The 19,600-nt window shown below is 35.2% G+C and overlaps 1 protein-coding gene across 3 annotated transcripts in view; it reads left to right on the top strand.

Annotated features, from left to right (window-relative positions):
* NRG3 (neuregulin 3) overlaps positions 1-19,600 on the top strand; it is a 1,226,667-nt gene that overhangs the window by 1,159,149 nt on the left and 47,918 nt on the right. The gene's annotated exons all lie outside the window — the stretch shown is intronic.

Raw genomic sequence — 19,600 nt, 5'->3', positions numbered from 1 at the left:
CATGATGATTTGATACATTTATATATTTCAAAATGATTTTTATAACAGGGCTACTTAACACCTTACATAAATACTTTTTTTTGTGTGTGTGTGAGAACACTTAGGATATAATCATTAGAAACTTTCAAGTATACAATATAGTACTGTGAACTAAAGTCCCCATGATGTACATTAGAACTTCAGAACTTATTAATATTTTAACTGTAAGTTTAAACCCCTTGATCACCACCCATTTTTCCTATTCCCCATACTCTGGCAAGGAGCATTCAACTCTCTGTTTCTAAGAGTTCAGCTGTCTTCCAGCTCACATATAAGTGAGATCATACAAATTGTCCTTTCTCTGTTTCACCTATTTCATTTAGTATAACACCCTTAATGTCCACCCATGTTGTAGCAGATGCCAGAAGTCTTTGGTCCCTCGTGGCTGAATAATATTCCATTGTATGTGTATGTACCATATCTTCTCTATTAATTCATCAATCAGTGGGCACTCATGTTGTCTCCATACCTTGGCTATTGGAATTAATGTTGCAGTGAACATGGAAGTGCAGATATCTCTTTGAGCTCATGATTCCATTTCCTTTGGATATATACCCAGAAGAGGGATTGCTGGATAATATGATGCTCTACTTTTAATATTTTAAGGAACCTCCATTGTTTTCCATCATTGCTGTACCAGTTTACATTCCAACCAGCAGTGTACAAGGATTTCCTTTTGTCCACATCCTGGCCAACACTTGTTATGTCTTGTTTTTGATAACAACCATTCTAACAGGTGTGAGATGATATATCATTGTGGTTTGATTTGAATTTTCTTGATGATTAGTGATATTGAGCACTTTTTCATGTGTCTGTTGGCAATTTTTATATCTTCAATGGGAAAATGTCTTCAGCTCCTATGCTTATTATTATTATTGTTATTATTATTATTATTATTATTATTATTATTATTATTGGTTTCTTGCTATTGAGTTGTATAAGCTCTTAGTATATTTTGGGTATTAACTCCTTATCAGGTAGATGGTTTGCAAATATTTTCTCCCTTCCTATAGGTTGGCTTTTGTTGTATCTTTTGCTGTGCAAAGGCTTTTTAAGTCTTATGTATCACCACTTATTTATTTTTACTTTTGTTACTTGTACTTTTGGTGTCATACATTCCCAAGACATATGTCAAGGGTCTTATTTCTGTGTTTTTATAGGAGTTTTATTGTTTCAAGTCTTATGTTTCAGTCTATAATCCATTTCAAGTTAGTTTTTGAGAGTGGCATCAGATAGTGGTCTAATACCATTCTTCTTATTATTATTAGAGTTTCCTCAACACTATTTATTGATGAAACTATCTTTACCCTATTGAATGTTCTGGCTCTCTTGTTAAATATTAGTTGACATATATGCAAGAGTTTATTTCTGGGCTTTTGATTCTGTTCCATCAGTCTATATTTCTAGTTTTATGCTAATACCATACTGTTTTGATTACTATAACTTTTCAATATAGTTTTAAATGAAGCATGTCATACCAAATCTGCTCTTATTTTCCAGTATTTCTTTGGCTAATCAAGTTTTTTTTTTAGTGTTATAAAAATTTTAGGATGTTTTTTCTGTTTCTGTAAAAAAACGTCATTGGAATTGTAAGAATTGCCTTGAATCTATACATTGCTTTGGGTAGTGTGGACTGCCCGTCTTGCTGATGTCACTCTGCTCATAACTCTTAAACACTTATCACACTTTTGTATTTTTATATGCCTATCTCACTAGCTAGATTATAGGATTTGTGGAATTTTACCTTATTTATCCTTATAGCCAAAGCATAATTCTAGAGCAGTATCAAATGTGGGATGTAGGACAGAATCCAATAAACACAGATTGTAACTTTCTATTAATCTTAAAGTTTAATCCTGTTCAGAAATTAAATCCTTATGAATTATTCCAATGGGTTGTGGCTGCTCCATCAGATTGAGCTAAGCAGTTCGATTTTTGATTTTGAAAAGCAAATTTTCAGTCTTTTTAAAGTATTTGCAATTTTTAAAATCATGTGTTATCTTTTTAGCATATTCATTTGAATAACTCATGTTCTAAAATACAGCATTTTAATTTAAAATTTCACATCCACTAAGGCCAATAGTTCATGAAACAACTGCCATTGAAAAGATAGTTCATTAGTCATAGTTCCCAAGAAAAGGGGTACACCATGCTATGGGGTGCTCCATGGGGAAGCATCAAGGTCAGTCAGGAGGCAGAGGAGAAGGAGGAATTGGGGTAAGGGCCTTTATTATGATCTCAACAGGATACAGTGAGTGAGTCAGGGTAAGCAGGTTTAGAATTGGCTAGTTTGAATAATGTCAGCATTCTGTGGGTAGAGAGGCTATCCCTGGTTGTCTGGTACCTAACCTTGTGGTTACAAAAGCAGGTGCACAGTTGTCCAAAGTATGAAAGCCTGATAAAGAAGGCAGTCAGGATAGGAGCTCTGGATTGGTTGCTTTGCATTTGGAAAAAAAAAAAAAGATGCTCATGAGCTACTTGATTACTATCTCTCAGAACTGGCTAACTTTGGGAGGGCAGTCCCTCAGAACAATGCCCAGATGTCAAAAAGTCAGAAATACTGGTATGTCCCCTCAAGCAAGGGATATAAAGGAAAGAATAAACAAATGAAACCTCATCAAATTAAAAAGCTTCTGCATAGCTAAAGAAAACATCATTAAAATGAAAAGAAAACCAACTATATGGGACAACATATTTGCCAATGATACCTTGGACAAGGGTTGATCTCCGAAATATATAAAGAACTCAGATGACTCCACTCCAGGAAGACAAAAAATCCAATTAAAAAATGGGCAAAGGACTTGAACAGATACTTCTCCAAGGAGGACATACAGAGGGCTCAAAGACAAATGAAAAGATGCTCAGCATCACTAGCCATAAGATATATGCAGATTAAAATCACAATGAGATACCTCTTCATACTAGTGAGAATGGCCATCGTAAACAAATCAACAAACAAGTGTTGGAGAGGATGAGGAGAAAAGGGAACCCTAGTGCACTGTTGGTGGGAATGCAGGCTGGTGCAGCCACTGTGGAGAACAGTATGGAATTTCCTCAGAAAACTAAAAATGGAATTGCCTTTTGACCTGGCAATTCCACCGCTGGGATTATACCCTAAGAATCCTGTAACTCCAATTCAAAAGAACCTATGCAGCCCAATGTTCATAGCAGCACAATTTACAATAGCCAAGTGCTGGAAGCAACCTATGTGCCTATCAGTAAATGAATGGATCAAAAAACTATGGTCCATTTAGACAATGGAATACTATACAGCAGAGAGAAAGAAGGAGCTCCTACCTTTTGCTATAGCATGGTTGGAACTGTATAGTATTATGCTGAGTGAAATAAGCCAGGCAGTGAGGGAAAAATACCATATGATCTCACCTTTAACTGGAACATAATCAATAAAAGAAAAAAGCAAGTAAAATATAACCAGAGACTTTGAAATTAAGAACAATCTAACAATAACCAGAAGGGAGGGGGAGGGGACAATGGGGGAAGGGCTTTCAGGAACTATTGTAAAGGACACATGGACAAAACCAAGGGTGGTGGTGGGGGGGCAAAGGAGGGAGGTGGGTTTGGCTGGGGTGGGGGGAGTGGTAGGGAGAAAATGCAGACAACTGTAATTGAACAACAATAAAGTAATTAAATTTTTTTTAAATTAAAAAAGTCAGAAATACAACATAAAAGTTATGGTCATTACACCCTATGATGCCAAAAGAGATTTATTTTTCTCTAAACATGGTAGTACCTGCAGGCAGACAACAATCTCTGCAGCTATCTGGATACAGTTGCTGTTATAAGACAAGAACTGTTGTTATGTTGTGACCAGAACAAAGGTTAAATCTGAATACTCCACATACTTTTATTGCAGATTATATGCAGAGATACCACAAAAACTTGAAGATACTTTAGAGACCTTAAAATTAGATTCAACTCAGTGATAACCAGATGTTTGAATCACTTTCCTTATGAGTCATGTGTGGTTTATCATGCTTCTGGATATATATCTTGTAGAGAATCTTTGCTTGTACTAATTCTTAAAGTGGCAAGTATCTTTTACTGCTTCTGTCTTAGTTGAATCATCACTGTTCTTACCTCTTGGTACTAATCCTATCATTTTCTTGGATCCTATATCTCACTCCCTGCCGAGGTATATTTGTCACTAAACCCCTGTTGGCATAACTACACAGCTGGACAAAAATTTCTTTCACTGCTGTTTGATAACTTGTTTCTTTTAAGTTACCTAAGAAGGAAGGATATGGCTAACTGCAGTGTAAGATTATCATGCATCACAAATACTCCACACTGCTCTTTGTTTTGGTAAAGAAGATGAGACTCAAAAGTCACATTTTGAAATAACAAAAGGATCACTTGACCCAAGTCTTTCTGATGTTAGAGTTTATGAACTTTTTAATGAACCACAATATTTAATATTAAAGCTGGAGATCACAATAGGTATATAAAAGGAATCAGTGTTTTTGTTTGTTAGTTTGTTTTGTGTTAGTTTGTAGGTGTACTTTTAAGGTTTATTCTGGAGACTTACATATGTTAAGTCTTCATATTACACTCTTGGAACTTAAGGTTGTTTTTTTTTCTTTACATAGAGCTGGTAAGTACAGTTTTTTCATTCATATTTGTGAATTAAAGACACCTGGACCTGTCTCCTGTCATTGAATAAAGTAGTATGGCAGACTCCTCCCTTGCTTGAGAAAGCTTGACAACACTTTTTATGTAGATGGGCTTATTGATAAGATTTGCATTGGGTCAAGAGTTGGAGAGATGTTAGACTGAGAAACCTCAAATATCCTAATGAAGAAGGACAGCATCCTCACTAGAGCCCCTAATTGTTCACAGGTATTTATTTTTATTTCCTTTGTCTCACTTTCTTTTCCTTCCTCATTATACTCCCTACATACCGTAAGTTGATGAATATTCTATTTAAAGTGCAAGTACTATATGCATACAAGACTGCTCATTATAGCACTGATTATAATGATGCAAAATTAGAAATAATATAAATGTCCATATATCTTTACTGTAATATAGATTACTATACAGACAGTAAAGAAGATGAAATAGACCTCTGAGTAATAACATACAAAAATGCCCATAATTTTTATTTTATTGTAGTTTTAAAAGACAGGTTAATGGGAATAATAAATGAGCCATAGAAAAGACATGTAATGACATGATTGAGTCTCACTAACATAACTGAAAAAAAGCTAGATATAAAAAGAACATATAATATGGTTCCATTTATGTAAAGTTCAAAAACAAACATAGTTAATCTCTGGTGTCAGAAGTCAGTTTAGTGGTTACATTGTGGGCAATGTGGTTGAGATTAGGAGCGGGTATATGGATGGGCCTCTCCTCTGGTACTGGTCTTGTCCCATTGCTTGATCTGGGTGTTGTTTATCTATGCATATTCCTTTAATAGAATTTCCCCATGCTGTAAATGTATGAATTATACATTTTATATGTGTTACATTCTGATATGAATTTTATTTTAAAGACAATAATTTGCATTTGGAAAAAATAAAAGTGTGGGTTGGACAGCAAAAGGATTTTCCTAGATGGTGTAACAGATGTGGCTAGCCAAGAGCAACTGCAAACTAGATTTCTAGGGGAATAGAACTTCTGATAAGTAGAGGAATGCTGATAGGTTGCCAAGACAGGCAGTGCAGGGGCAGGGGCAGGGGCAGGAAAGCATTCAAAGAGAAGAATCAGCCTTGCTATTTTATTTCCAGCTCTAGTTTGCTTATATCCATCTATCTTTGCAATAAATTGTTTAGAAGACAAATTTAAAATGAATTAAATTAAATATTATCAGCTCTGATGGTGATAAAGGGACATACATATTTAATATTGCTATCTTTATTTTATTTTAAGGAACTTCAGTGTATCTTTGTACCTGAAATCAATGAATTTGACAATGCCTGTTTTAATTATTCATTTTCCTTTTTCACACAAGGACTTGAAACTTATTTGTTTTCAAATGGTTAAATGCTACCTCTCAAATCCAACTTTATCTATGTATTTTCCTGGAATTTTTTATCATGATATATTAAAATAATAACAATAATAATGAGATGTTGGTGATAATGATGGTGATGATGATGAAGCCACTTAAATTTTATGAACATTTTCAGTAAGCCAGGCCCTGTGCTTGTTAAATGCTCACAAAGCATTTAATTTAAATTTCCAGTAATCTGGCAAGGGAAGTGTTATTATTATGGCCCTTTCACATTAAAAATTGAGTCACAGATAGGTTTAATAAAATTTTCCAAACTCACATAAGTAGTCAGGGAGGGTGCTTAGAAACAAATCCTTATTTTCTAACTCTGGACCTACCTTGTCCAATATAGAACTACTAACCACATGTGACCATTGAGCACTTGAAATGTGGCTGGCCTCAAATGAGATGAGTAAGTTCAAAATACACACTGGATTTTAAAGATTTAGTAATAAAAAAACATAAAATATTTTATTAACCCCTTTATAGTGGTTTCTTGTGGAAACGATAGCTCAAGATATGTTAAGAGAAATAAAAATTTTAGCTATAGTTAATTTTGCTTTTCTTTTTTGGCATCTTTTACTGTGTTTTAGCTGTCTTAGGTAAATATGAATCTAGGCTCCCAGGCCTTGAAATACAGACCTCCTGCTCTGGGGTGGGACTCAGTCATAGGGATGTTTGAAAAGCTTCCTTAGCATTTCTAATGTACCACCAGCAGATAGGCTCCCTGTCTGGAGTCCAGAAACCTGTGCTGTACTGTTAGATACCAACCTGACCTGATATAGCTCCTGATGATGTAGTTACAACATAGGCAGAAAAGCTACCAAGCTGTTGAACTGAACAGCTCTTCAAAGAGCTGACTTTCCAGATGGCACTTGTAGATCATGTCAGATCATACTAATATTGAAGCTAAGGTAGTTAGATTCATTAAAATTACATGTAACCTGGCAAAGGAGGTGGAGATCCTTTAAACCCATCTGGAAAGGGTTGGTGGTTATAATGGGCCTCATTGTTACCCTGTAGAAGGTATAAATGGCTTTAGTCAATTAGACCCCCTACTCTATCAAAACAAATAAAATACTATAAGAGTCGTATACGCCACTGGGTCAAATTCTCATTGCCAAGAAAATAAGATTTTATAATTCTGAGTCATATATCTGCTAGTGAAATGTGACTTTGCTGATGAACAGTGAATTCTAAATGATGAAACTGGTGTTAAGGGTAAGAACTGGAGGACTGTTATTACATGTTCAGGAAAACAGGAACTCTCAGACCTTCTAACAGTGAAGTGGGAAGCCAAAAACTTGTTTTACCTTAGCATTGAAAACTCACACATAGATTTATTTTGATGCAATTTTCCTTTTACTAATAATTTATTTGTGGGAGAAATAGCACTTGGAAAGCCAGTGCATGTTAGACATACCAATGAGAAGACCCGGGGCTTTTAATTTTTTTCAAAATGTGCTTTATAGCATTCACTTATCTAAAGTCAACCACAGCTGTGCTTTTTGGGAAAGAAGGAAGAGAGATAAGGGATTTTACAGGAAAGGTTTATATTTGGTGGGAAATAAAAGAAAATTACAGGTTGAGAATGGATGTGTTTATACATTTAAACTGTTATTTCCTTTTAAATATCATTTCTTTGGATAATGAACATCTAAAAATATTTTGCATGTAAAGATGATAAACTATTTTAAACATCAACATTTTATTATGAAGTAATTATTTTACTTTTCAAAGTATTTTAAATGGTGCCCTGTCACAGTGGACTACAAAGAGCCACAGAATGAATCTGTGTGGTAAAAGGACAGCTCTCTGAGAAAGGGGTGGCTATTACCGTTACCTTACTAGGCAGAGGCTCACCCAACCCAGAAGCTGTTGAGTTCCACAAAGGCCTGTTGAGTATCCTTCTGTGTGCAGAGCAAGCATGAGCCAGACACAGGGACCCAGGAATGAAGATGATATTCTTTCCCTTGAGGGTCTCTCAGTTGTGGCTGTGGCGAAACAGATAAAAAAAGTATGTGCATTTTGGGCACAAAAAAATGCAGTCATGGAAAGATGCAAGAAGGATGTAGAAGGGAGAGCTTTAGAAGAATTTCCAGATTTTATTGTATTTATTCTGATTTTTTATGGATCAGTAAGTACATTAGTTTGCTAGGGCTGCTGGTAATTAAGTAGGGTTAAGTAACAGAAATGTAGTGTGTCACAGTTTTGGAAGCTGGAAGTACAAAATCAAGGTATTAACAGAACAGAATCTATTCCCCTCACAGTTCTTTCCTCCTAGCTTCTGGGGTGTTCTGGCAATTTTTGACTTTCCTGGACTTGTTGATGCATTAACACAATCTCTGCCTTCATTATCACATCATGTTGTTCCTGTGTGCATGTTTGTCTCTGTGTCCAAATTTCTCCTTTTCATACAGACATGATATTATTGGATTAGGATTCATTTTAATGACCTCATCTTAAGCTGATTATCTGCAAAAGCCCTATATCCAAAGATCATTTCTCAGGTACTGGGATTAGTACTTCAACATCTTTTGGGAGACCCAATTCAACTCATAATAGTGGGAATTCTGAGGTAGAGGAGGGAAAGGGGCTTTCAGGCACACATATGACTGTGTTAAAGACATGGAGCATTTTAGTAGTTTCCAGTCATCTCAGGTCCCCTGCACTCAGGTGGTTGGGCTGAAAGCTCTCAAGCAGCATCCTCCAGGTTCCTTGCAGGAGGATTTGGAGCTTGTTTGATGTTCCTGATATTTCTATTTGAAACCATTTTTTACTGTATTTTTCCCATTTCTATTTATCCCCCTTACACCCACTACCCCTACCCCTATATCACCTCTACTCCCTGCCCTCTGCAATAATGCCTTCTTTTCACATACTTTCTCTGTGCCCTACCTTGCCAGTGTGTCTTTGATCTTATCGATCTCATGGTAAGGATACACTTCATTTGCCTTTAGGACGTCTTTTATTGGGATAATTTTTTTTCTTTACTAGCTTAGTTATTGGGCCATGTAATATTTTTTCCTTCCTTCCTTCCATTTCCTTCCTTCCTTCCTTTCTTCCTTCCTTCCTTCCTTCCTTTCTTTTCTTTCTTTCTTTTCAAGTTAAAAAGTTCACCATAGCTCCCTGGCTGGTGTGGCTCAGTGGATTGAGTGCCAGATTGTAAACCAAAGGGTCACTGGTTCAATTCCCAGTCAGGGCACATGCCTGGGTTGTGGGCCAGGTCCCCAGTAGAGGGCACATAAGAGGCAACCATACACTGATATTTCTCTCCTTCTCCTTCTGCTTCTCTTCCCCTCCATTTAAAAAAATAAATAAATAAGATCTTTAAAAAATATAGTGCATGATAGCTTATTGTGGGGGGGGGGTAGGGGTCAAGGGATTGAGCAAAAAGGGAAAAAGATTTATGGATATGGACAACAATATGGTGATTGCTGGGGAGGTGGGGGAGTAAGGGGACTAAATAGTAACAGAAAAAATACAATAAAGATTAATTTTTTTTTAAATAGAAGAAAGGGGAAAATGTACCAATCCTGGTTTCCAACAGTCTGTTCTTTTTCCCTTCATTCTCTTCCTTAATCAAGATTAGTTTGCTGTTCCTTGTAAGATCTTAATATTTTAATCTATCCCCAGCATTTGTTGATTTTCAAGAACAAAATTTAGGAGGCCTTACTGTTCCATGACTAGTAAATGCTGGAATAAATCCACTTAGACTTAATTCAGTTAAAATGAAAACAAAAAGCAAGCGATAGGCCTTCAATCAACAAGAGACTGACCTACCCAGATTTTGGGGTTGACGTAATGAATAGAAATGTATGCTAGAGTTAGAGAGTTAGGAAGTGAAGACCTATTTCATAAGTAGTGAGTTCATTAGTGAATATTATTGTGTTATGGTGACTTTTGCTTCTTAATGTAGACTTTTAACTGCAGGATCTCTGATGATGAATACTTGGATAAGAAGCCCAGTGGTTTTGTTAGGTTAACTCTAGCATAAACTATCTCATGAGTAATCATGTTTTCATTTGATACCTAGTGGTTGCCCCACATAGGGTCTGGTATGCATATGTTGATATGAGGTGGTCTAGGTGAAAAAGCTTTGTTCTTGTATATGACTTAAGATGTGTGTATATGTTTACATCTGTATTTAAGCCTGACATTACTTAGATGCTAGCACACTTAAGAAAATCATGTTTAAGTTTCATGTCTTACAGTCTTAATTATTAAAACTGTAGTACAAAGAAAAGGTCCCCAAGAAGAAATGGCCTCCTAGGCCCCATACTTGAAGGGGACATGGAGCTACCTTTTAGAATATTTCCCCTTCCTGATGTTTACAGGGACACACAGGTCATCACAGTCACCCACACCTCTATTCTTAATTTTGAAAACTGCACAGGAAAATAGTATAAGAAAGCAGAAACTACAGTTTTCTTGTGGTATTTTATTTTTCTATCTGGTATTGCTTGGTATGTTTTTTATAGAGAGACTTCTAAAATTCTAAAGACTTCTGTTTTCCAAAAGCATTCTTGTCAGGCAGCTTTGCACATCGGGACCTAAACTGTAAAGTCTCTGGTTTAGCATGCACTGTTGAAGCCTGCATGTTTCCCAGGAATTCTGTGTCTCTGGAAACAAAAAGCATACTTTTATTTTCAAAGGGTATATGTAAGGGAAAGTGTGATAGGTGCCCATGCCCCAGTGAGGATTGCTTGCTTTACATCCTTCAAAATATCTTTGTAGCAAATTCTGAACAACTTGTTGAAAATACAGTTACCAAAAGTAAAAGGAACTATGAATAAAGAAAATGACATAAAAGTAAATGTCTTCAATACAGGTCTCAGTTTACAGACAGTGAGCCCAGCATAGCCAGTGACTGACTGCCTGGAGATAAAGCTAGTTCTGCACTAGAGAAGTGATGCATTTTAAAGTCCTACTTCCTTTTTGTTGTTGTTGTTTTGTTTTGTTTCTGTTTTAACTTGGATATTAGCTCCAAGAGAAAAAGGCAAATGGAGTAAAGTGGCATTTTGTGTATCAATTGTATGCCATCTATTGTTCTAGACACATTATTTGTGGTCTTTTATTGAATCTCTTAACAAACAGGTGAAGTATGTAGCATTTCCCCAATTTATTGACAAAGACCATGGATGAGAGAGGATAAGAGAAGTTGTAGTTGGTGTTTAAACCCAGGCGTACCCACCAACCAAGCACAATGCTTCCTGAGTGAGGTGGGCAACACAGGACAGTTAAAGACATCACCAGGCTCTTCCTAAGTATAGGCCAGGCTGCACCAAAAAATATTTTTTCCATTGGTCATTTCTCAGTTTCCAAAATTTCACTGTAACATCACCTTCTCTAGTTTTTGCCTTTCTAACATGTATTACAGAAAAGAAAAAAAAAAAAAAGATCAGAATTGGGAACTGGAGATAATAAAAACATCCTTTACCAATTCCCATTTAAACAAAGATTGGTTTTGCCCTCAAAATGACTTTATATTCTGGGCTTTTAAAAATGAAATGCAGCCCTGGCTGGTGTGGGTCAGTGGATTGAGTGTCAGATTGCAAACCAAAGGGTCACTGGTTCGATTCCCAGTCATGCATATGCCTGGGTTGGGGGCCAGGTTCCCAGTAGGGAGCACACCAGAAGCAAACACACATTGATGTTTCTCTCCCTCTCTTTCTCCCTCCCTTCCCCTTGCTCTAAAAAATAAATAAATAAAATTTTTAAAAAGAAATGCAAAGATATTAATATTCCATAAAATACTTATTATCATATATTAGATTGAATCAAATTAAATTTGACAATGTTTAACAATTTACTGCCCACCTCTCCCAAATGGCAATTTTACATAATTCAGCCTAATAGTTAATGACAACTCAGAGTTAGGAACTACAACACTGTGCATTTTAGATCATTCAATCCTCACTATGTCTCTACAATGAAGTTAATGGTAACTTCAAGTTACAAGTACGATGTTCACTGCTTTCTGCAGTTAGACTGGAATTCTAGACTCTACATCCAGGCCAAAATGGTAGAAACAGGGCAGGTTTGGAGAAAGTACATTTGCCTTGCAGCACATGACAGAGGACCTAGGGAGTTATGGGGGCTACCTTCATGATTTCATCAAACAGCCCAGTGACCTCTGTCACTAAATTAATGAACTGTATTTCAATTGGCCTATTAGAAGTATTCAGTAACATATCCTTCTATAAAAACTCTATGTTTTGGTTTATGATATTATCAGGGTTTGGGTTTTAACTTTTTTCTTGCTTGCTTGGCTATTCTTTTTCATCTCTCCTCCAATTTTCTTCTCTACCCTTTCCTGAAATTTTGGAATTCCCCAAGGCTCTAACTTAGTCATTCTCTTATTTCTCTATAGTTTTTGGGGGGACTATCTTATCAATACACTAGTTTCAGTATATACATATCCAATAAATATTTATATCCAGAATCTTGTCACTACCTCTTAGCCTAGATTTATATATTTAAGTTTCTACCTGACATCTTCACTTGGTTATCTTCTAGGACCTTAATACTCACTGAGTCTAAAACTGAACTTTGTTACTTTTTCCTCCAAGTCTATCCTCCTCCAATATACTCTTAGTTAACAGTATCACCATCTAGTCCCTTACGTATTTTCAACCTGTTTTCTATTTCTGTTTATTTTAATCTCCACCATGGTTGTAACTACTGTTGTACAAACATCCCTCATGTTTGACCCAAGTGGATATATATAATAACTCCTAATAGGATCCTGCATTTATTTATTCCTTCTAATCTTTTCCCCACCATGCAGAAAAAAAAGAAATGTGTATATATCACACTATGCTCCTCTCCTTTTACATGCTTTGGTGTCTTCCTGCTGTTGTAATGTCATGTTCATTGCATAGCAAGTTCCCATTGCCTCTGTTGCTCTGCTAGGCTGCTAAGCAGGAAAACAGGGCTCATGCAAAGGCCCTGAGAATAGGAGAAAACTTCCAGATTCCTAAATATGTCGTTTTTATTTCCTACCCCAGGGCCTAGGCACAGGTTGTTTTTTTCTTTCCGTACTCCTTTCCTCATCTCCATTTCTCTTTCTTAGTTTGCCTTTAATCTTATACTTCAGATTTCTGATCTCTCATCTCTATGAATAGGTTAATTGATCATATGTTTTTGTAACATTATATACCCCCTTGTTATAACATTTATTATAGTTGGCATTTCATATCATTGATATATCCTGATAGGGAATTGAAGTTCATAAAGGTAAAGTAATAGAACTGTGGTTACTCAAATGAAAAGTAGCTAAAATGAAAGTCAAATCCACAGTTGCCTCTCAACCCTTTGCTTCTTGCACTTCCCCATGCTAGCTCTTGTGTAACACTGTGAGCCAAAGGCACTCATAGTACCATCATTGTGACTCCACCTTTGTCTACAAATTCACTCACTGTCTTTGGAGTTTTATTTTCACTTTTGATTTAAAGCTCAGAATTGATTTTGTGCATTTCCCCAGACTATGTTTGAGTAGTTCCAATAAGAACAAAAACACTGCATAGATATCACAAAGAAATTGTTGAGTGAATACAATCTTTTTTTAAAAGATTTTATTTATTTTATTTTTAGAAAGGGAAGGGAAGGAGATAGAGAGAGAGAGAGAGAGACATCAATGTGCGGTTGCTGGGGGTCATGGTCTGCAACCCAGGCATGTGCCCTGACTGGGAATCGAACCTGCAACACTTTGGTTCACAGCCCATGCTCAATCCACTGAGCTATGCCAGCCACATCTGAGTGAATACAATCTTATTTTTTGTTTTATTGAGTATTATTATCCATTATTTTAATTATTATTTTTATTGGGACAGGTCAGGAGGGGTAGATAATCATAAGCAAGTCATGCTTATTCCATTGCAGTCATCAAGTCACAGCAATGAAGTGAAATGCAATTCTTTATAGTTGATACAAATACTTATTTTATTCCAAGTTCAACTGGAAAATTTAATGAGCTTGCAAATGTGGGGATAGAAAGGGTGGCATCCTTTAAGATAGCAATGTGTCCAAGCAGGGTGTCAATGACACATTTTTAATCTCTTTAATTTGAATCTTTCCAAGTGTGAAATGTCAGTCAAGGCTTGCTAGGGCCACCCAGCTGCATCTCTCCATTTACTCAGATAACTGGATAATGTGACATTTCTCTTAGGCTTACTTTCTGTTTTCTGATACTCCAGTCTGAATAAAGACATAAAAAGTAGAATAAAACCTGAGAGGAAAAAGAAGAGGGGATAGTTCTAAAATTGTGTTTCCCAACACACTTCTGCAGGAAAAAGGACTGAGAAATATGTAGTCCTGTTTAAAGATAGAGCATGGTTGGGAAGGAAGGAAGGAAGGAAGGAAGGAAGGAAGGAAGGAAGGAAGGAAGGAAGGAAGAAGGGAAGGAGGGAAGGAAGGAGGGAAGCAGGAAGGGAGGGAGGGAGGGAGGGAGGGAGGGAAGAAGGGAGGGAGGGAGGGAGGGAAGAAGGGAAGGAGGGAAGTCAATCCTAGAAACCAGGTTCTGTACACATAGATTTTAATCCAGGTTTGCTGTGTCTAATACTCATTTACCTAATTAAAGGTAAAGTATGGATATTGACTTTGCTAGCAGAGGAATATCACAAATCATGGACTCATTCACATTAGCTGTCCCAGGAAGTTTCTGGGGCATTACAAAAGTTCCCCAGCAAGTCCTGATATGGAGAATTCTGTGCCATGAGCCAACTCTCAGGCTGGTTTCCTAGCTTTGAGTTGGTATCAACACTGAGTGAAGCTAGGCCAAAACAAAAAACTAAGCCATTGACCATTGCAGCCATGGAGTGTGTTAAGAACCATACATAAACACAACCATGCAGAGTGTCTTCCTGAACCCTGACTAGGCAGCCTAAAAATCACCCAGAAAATCAGGGCCTGGCAATCAGATGGTAAGGCAAAGAAGATGAACAATGAGAATATTTATCTATCCATAGATTAAAACTAAAGTTTCTTCTGATGCCTGGGAACAAATGGCTTAATCATTTTCCTTATGACGCTTCAACTCCTGCAAAGGACTTGTGATAGAGTCACAATGAGGAGGCATATTTGAATGTGAAAGCCCCAATGAGAAGAGCCAAAGTTCAAAATGGGTGGAGTCAGTTGGCACTGGTCAACTTGGGGAAGGAAGATTTGTGTGAAGCCTGAGAGGGCATGGTGTGAACAAAGAAAACATTAAACCTTAAGAGCATCCCTGAGTGATACTTGATATTTCATGAACAGCAGGAGAAAATCCCTATAAATCCTGAAATATCTATTTATTCACCAAATAACAAGTTTTAGGGTGTTAACTATGTGGGAAGAACTGTACTTGGTGCTAGAGAAACAGTGGTGAGTTAAATGAATAAATCAACAAAAACATGGTTTCCTGCACCAGTGATGCTTGCAGTGCAGTGCAAGATTTTTTGAGTTAGTGACATTTAATTTGAAGTCAAAAGGTGAGTAGGCACTTAAAAACAAATATGGATAATATTTCAGAAAAGGATAAAGAAAATCATGTATTGAGGCTCTATAAAGTAAATCTTAGACATGCTAGAAGAAAAGGGGAGGAGTTAGTATGGGTGGATGGTGTTGAATCAGGCATGTATCTTTTGTATCATATATATCCTTTATGTAGTTCCTGTATTCTTTGCCCCAGGATTAATATTGTTGCAACTATAAGTGACATAAAATAAAAAAATTAAAATTTATTATTTGATATATTCTGATATAAATATTCATCCATTAAAATATTATCATATTTGAGAAATGAATATATATATATATATATATATATATATATATCTCCAAAGTTTCCTGATATTACTCTGAGTTCTCTTTCCTCCATTCCTGACCTGAGATATCCACTTACATGCTTTCTATATACTATGGATTTGTTTCCATTTTCCAGAATTTTGTACAATTAGGATAATGCAACAGGTACACATCTAATTATTCTAAGATTCATGTGTATTCTTGCTTATATCAAGAGCTCATTCCTTTTTATTTCTGAATAACATCCCATTGTATGATTATAGCACATGTTATTTAGCCATTCACCTGTTAGTGGGCATTTGGATTATTTACACATTTTCACTATTAAAAATGAACCTTCCATGAAAATTTATGTACATAATGAACATTTTCTGTCATTAGTCTTGGGTAAATACCTAGAAATTGAATGGCTGCATCATAAGGTAGGCATATGTTCAACTTTCATGAAATTATTTCTTAAGTGTTTATACCACTTTACATTTCTACCAGAAATCATGAAAATTAAAGACTGTTTTATATCCTTGGTAAGGTTTTTTTTATTTTAATCATTCTAGTAGAAATGCCATATATCCCATTGCAGATTAATTTTTAATTCCATCATGACTAATGATATTCAGCATCTTTTAATGTATTTACTTGTCATCTATACATTTTTGGAGAAATGTCCATTCAGATCTTTTACCCATTTCAAAATGGGGTTATTTGTCTTCTTATTGACTAGTAAGAGATCCACCATATATGTTGTATGTATAAGTCCATGTCATTGAATATATATTTCTGTTGAATAGTCCATGTTATTCAATGTATAGTACAAGTCTATATTTTAAAGAGCAAAGATTATTAACTTTGATGAAATCCATTTTATTGATTTAAAAATTTTTGTATTTTGTATCTGTTATGTTGCAGTTATGAAATCTTTGCCAAACCTATGATCATTAAGATTTTCTCCCATATTTTCTTCTAATAGTTTTAGAGTGTAAAATTTTACATTAAGGTCTAAGATCAAGCTTCATTTTTGTGGATATGTCAGTACTATCATTACAATGTCATTTTTTAAAAAGACATGGAATAGCAGCATTCTTTTCCTTTTTAATTATCTTGGCACCTTCTCACAAATCAATTGGCCATATATTTTTGCATCTATTTCTGGGCTCCCTTGTTTGTTCCATTGATTTACCTGTTTATAAGTAGACCAGTACAATATTGCCTTGATTAATGTAGCTTTATAATAAGTCTTGGGACAGATTGACTTAAGTACTTCAATCTACTTCTTAGCTACCAAAACGTTGTTTTGGTTACTCTAGATCTTTTATATTTCCACATACTATTTAGAATCAGCATGTCAATTTCTATAACAAAAACAACAAAATTCCTCCTGAGATTTTTAATAGAATTGTAATCAATCTATCTATTAACTTGAGAAAAATTGACATCTTAATAATATTGAGTCTTTCAACCCATAAACATGATATAGATGTGTAAGTATATATTTTTTTCATTTATTCATGTTTTCTTTAAATGCTCTCAATAATGTTTAGGTAGTTTTCAGTGTACAGGCCTCATGTATCTTTTGTTAATATTATATCTATATACTTTATATTTTGATTCTATTGTAAATAATAATATTGTTAATTTCTGATTGTTATTAAGTAGACATACATTTAATTTTTGTATCATCTATCCTGAAACCTTATATCCTACAAATTTTCTACGCTTCCTTATTAGTTATTCCATCTTTTGTAGGTTTTATCAGCTTTCTGCATAGATGATCATGCTGTCTGAGAACAAAGATAATTTTTCTGCTACTTTTCCAAACTAAATGGATTGAACTTCTGTTTTTTGCTTAGTGCATTGACTAAATTTTCAGTAGAGTGTTGAATAAAAGTGGTGAGAGTGTATATTCTTGCTTAATTCTTGATTTTGGGGGAAAAGCTTTCAGTCTTTAATAATTTACATGTATATATTTAAATATTATAAAATATTATATAATTATTATACAATTATATATTATATATGATTATATATGTATATATATCCTTTATCAGGGCGATGAAGTCTGCTATTTCTAGTTTCTGAGAATTTTAATCAAGAATGAAAGTTAGATTTTAAGTAATTTTTCCTCTAATCTAATAATTAAATTATTTTTATTGACTGTTAAAATTGTGAATCACTCCTGGCTGGTGTGTCTCAGTGGATTGAATGCCAGTCTGTGAACCAAAGGTTCACCACAACTGGGGATTGGGACTGCAATCCAGGCATGTGCCCTGCACAGGAATCAAACCAGTGACCTTTAGCTTTGTGTGGCAATACCCAACCAAGCCTCACTGGTCAGGGCTTATTTATTATTATTTAAATATTAAACTAACCTTGCATTCCTTATAAAAATTGCACTTGGTGTTCTTGCTTGATTTGATTTCCTTAAATTTTTGTGAGAATATTTGTATCTATGTCAATGAGGAATATGTGCCTGTAATTTATTTTCTTTTTATATCTCTCTCTAGTTTTCATATAAAGGTAATGTTGGTATAATAGAATGAATTGGAATGTTTTTCCTTCTCTTCAATTTTTGGTCATTGTGAAGACCGTGAGATAATAAAAGACAATTATATCCAGAGGAATTAGTCTTTTATTTAAAAAGTCAGCATGTTCTCTAACTGAATCATTCTCTTACTTCCGTGTGCATGAGAAACACCTGGAATTTTCTTCTGAATAGACATTTTGATTCAGAAGGTCCAAGATGAATTCACAATTGGCCTTAAGAAAGAAAAACAAATCCTCCCCAGGTTATTCTGTTATATAAATCTTTGTTCTGAGGATTCTTGTCTATTCAGTATTTCTCAAATTATGTTTCATAGACCAGAAACATCAGAATCACCTGGGAATTTTTTTTTAAATGTAAATGTTCTTCCCCCACTTTAGACCTACTGCAGTAGTTTCTCTGGGAGAGAAAGAAGGTGGCAGTCTGCCCTTCAATAGCTCTCAGGGTGACTACAATGCACACTAACATTTGAGAACTACTGCACTATGTTAATAAGAGAGAATCATAAGAAATAAAAATGCAATTAATTTTATATATTTTGTGTTATAAGTAGAGATGATACCTTCTGTACAATTTTTTGTAACATATATAGAAGATCTGAGAGAGTGGGAAAGAGAGTAAGTGAGATGTATGAACAGTGTGAAGAAGGTATGGATAAACTTTAGGCAAATTCAGGAGCAGGCTGATGAGATTGTTAGTCACTATTGAATGTCTATCTACATAGGCAATGTGATTGTCAACCTGAATTGGCATCTATTTTCCCAATTGTTTAATTTTCTCTCCAATATGAACTGTTCAAGGTAGAAGAGCAGACAAGACTTTTTTCAGTTTCTTGGATTTGTACACAGTTATTTTTCCAATGAGTAAAAGACAATGAAAAAAGGATGCAATAGATGAGGTTATTTGCAACAGAGTAAATGGCTGTAATCATACTCTGTATGCTATATAAAAAGAGAAATGAAGACAAGGAGAGGATAATCACAGAAAGTTCTGAAATTTATGGATAAAAGGTCTTTATTAGATGGAAGAACTTCAGTAGACACCTTTTAGAAAAGGAGCTGGGTGTAAAAATAGTAATAGCTGAAAAGTAAAATGTTTACAAATTCTTATTTTTATGAAATAAGAACAATAAATTGTGACCTTGATAATAGAGATTGAGATTACTGTGCCAGATCATTGGTACTGAGGAAGTCACAGAATGGGTGAATAAATATTCTCAC

This window comes from Phyllostomus discolor, chromosome 5 (assembly GCF_004126475.2).
Source record: "Phyllostomus discolor isolate MPI-MPIP mPhyDis1 chromosome 5, mPhyDis1.pri.v3, whole genome shotgun sequence".
In the NCBI taxonomy this organism is placed as follows: domain Eukaryota; kingdom Metazoa; phylum Chordata; class Mammalia; order Chiroptera; family Phyllostomidae; genus Phyllostomus; species Phyllostomus discolor.
The sequence above is the reverse complement of the archived record's forward strand: the minus strand, read 5'-3'. Positions and strand labels throughout refer to the sequence as shown.